The sequence below is a fragment of the Schistocerca cancellata genome, chromosome 3 (assembly GCF_023864275.1).
Source record: "Schistocerca cancellata isolate TAMUIC-IGC-003103 chromosome 3, iqSchCanc2.1, whole genome shotgun sequence".
Classification (NCBI taxonomy): Eukaryota; Metazoa; Arthropoda; class Insecta; order Orthoptera; family Acrididae; genus Schistocerca; species Schistocerca cancellata.
Window position 1 is genome coordinate 413332411 of NC_064628.1, and position 2500 is coordinate 413334910.

The 2500-nt window shown below is 56.9% G+C and overlaps 1 non-coding gene across 1 annotated transcript in view; it reads left to right on the forward strand.

The window, feature by feature from the left end:
- Positions 1-2253: 2253 nt before the first annotated feature.
- LOC126178718 (small subunit ribosomal RNA) overlaps positions 2254-2500 on the forward strand; it is a 1909-nt gene continuing 1662 nt past the window's right edge. The window contains exon 1 of the ribosomal RNA XR_007536583.1: positions 2254-2500. This exon is cut by the window's right edge and continues 1662 nt beyond it. This is a non-coding gene — a ribosomal RNA (small subunit ribosomal RNA).

The following is a 2500-nucleotide window of genomic DNA, read 5'->3' on the forward strand; positions in this document are numbered from 1 at the left end:
CCTAACCCAAGTTGTGCCTTAACCTAACCCACGTTGTGCCTTAACCTAACCCACGTTGTGCCTTAACCTAACCCACGTTGTGCCTTAACCTAACCCACGTTGTGCCTTAACCTAACCCACGTTGTGCCTTAACCTAACCCACGTTGTGCCTTAACCTAACCCACGTTGTGCCTTAACCTAACCCACGTTGTGCCTTAACCTAACCCACGTTGTGCCTTAACCTAACCCACGTTGTGCCTTAACCTAACCCACGTTGTGCCTTAACCTAACCCACGTTGTGCCTTAACCTAACCCACGTTGTGCCTTAACCTAACCCACGTTGTGCCTTAACCTAACCCACGTTGTGCCTTAACCTAACCCACGTTGTGCCTTAACCTAACCCACGTTGTGCCTTAACCTAACCCACGTTGTGCCTTAACCTAACCCACGTTGTGCCTTAACCTAACCCACGTTGTGCCTTAACCTAACCCACGTTGTGCCTTAACCTAACCCACGTTGTGCCTTAACCTGCTCTGTAATTGGCATATGACACGTTACATTAATCTAGTGTTGTCTAACCACAACCCTCTGAATATAGTTCGCTACTCGCACCGCCCACCCTCTTGTGTATCGTTTCATGTTCAACACTTCGCAAGTGTTGCTTACTTTTTACATGCTCCCGCTGTACACTGTAATGTGGACGACTGCAGGATGTACATGGCCCCCCCCCCCCTCCCCCCTGCCTTCGCACGCTGGTCGTTCAGGTGCTTGCGTGTTCAATGCCCTTCGCAGCTGTTCACTGGCATTCGCATGTCGAAGCGCTCAGTCTACGTCGTGGTACGGCCTGTGTCCACTGTCCGCTGATGTCGTAAGCTTAACCCTCACATTGTACTGCACATAGGTCCGTATGTACTGAATGATACGCTGTGGCACATGTGTGACCGTACAACGACTGCGCCCAACAACAGCGAACCATACGGTCCAAATGTTGTGCACTCAGCCACGTGCCGTCTCCCCATAACAGCTACATTGCAGTGTGGTACGCCATAGAGACGTGTGGGAGTAACGGACGCCCTGGATGGCGATCAGCATGAGCCGTCTGTTGATGTAGTGGCGCGTGTATTCAAACGTAGTCGTCTCTTCTCACACAGTGTGATAGCATGGTGCACCGCGTTCCACATCTGCGACATGGTACAGATGCTGGTTGACAGTCGGTCTCGTAATGGACATCGCATACGTAGGGGGGCCACCTCCCACGTGTTCTCTAGTCGTGCACATTTTGTTGCGTGTATGTGGGCAGACGTAGTGTGTCGTGACACCTAACAGACAGGTATGCAATAATCGTTGCATTTGCAAAGTGGGATGGACGTCTACGTTTGCTGGTGACGTTACGCAAATGAACAACTGGTAAACCCATTGTGGTGCGGTAGTTGTTGCTGGAGGTAAATCAGTAAGGGCAAATCTGTGTGTGAAGCGATACGCGGCGGTGGCTGGGTGGGACCGTCCCCGGCCGGTGAGGGGGGGCCGCCCGGCGTGCTGGCCGCGCGGTGCGTGGGCGCACGCGCTACAGCCGGCTGGTGGGGGCGCCCAGTGGCAGGCGCGCCGGCCGACGGACGCGGCAGGCGGCGCAGCTGCGCGCCGGGGCACCCTGCGCGCGGCGCCGGGCGGCCAAAGTGGGTCCTCGCGGGCCCGGTGCGAAGCGCGGTGGACATCTGCAGTGTGCTGGTCCGACTGAGGACTGTGTGCGTTGAGGATGCGCCGCCGCCCGGCACTCGGCGCCGCGACGCCGTCTGCTGCTCGGTCGCCCCAGCGGTTCTCGCTGGTGGTTTGTATCGCAGTTGTGCAGACGTGTTGGCACGTGCGCTGTGCTGGGAGAGTTCGCTTCGGCACCCACGTGGGGCCTTTGCCCTTCTGTGGCGCTGGCGTTGGAGCTGCCGGTCACCGTAGGTGGCGCGTGTTGTCTCCCGCCGGCAATGCCACGACAGCACGCTCCCGGGCCTCTGTCGGCAGCGGCAAGCTCAGTTGGGAGCACGGGTGGTCGCACCTAAAGCGTCTACTCGCCTAACTCCGGGCGATTGCGCCTCTCTCGAACCCGACCAAGTACTTAGGACGGCGCTGCGCGCCGCCGGGACCTGAGAGGGTTTCGAGGTGTATTGTGCAGGGGAGCTCAGCCTCCTCCTGTTTGCAGAATAATTGAGCGGACGCTTGCGTGTTCGCGCGGGCCCCTGGGACACACTCCCGGGCGGCCGGCTGCTCAGCTCTAGTTGACGCAGCTCCCTGGTTGATCCTGCCAGTAGTCATATGCTTGTCTCAAAGATTAAGCCATGCATGTCTCAGTACAAGCCGCATTAAGGTGAAACCGCGAATGGCTCATTAAATCAGTTATGGTTCCTTAGATCGTACCCACGTTACTTGGATAACTGTGGTAATTCTAGAGCTAATACATGCAAACAGAGTCCCGACCAGAGATGGAAGGGACGCTTTTATTAGATCAAAACCAATCGGTCGGCTCGTCCGGTCC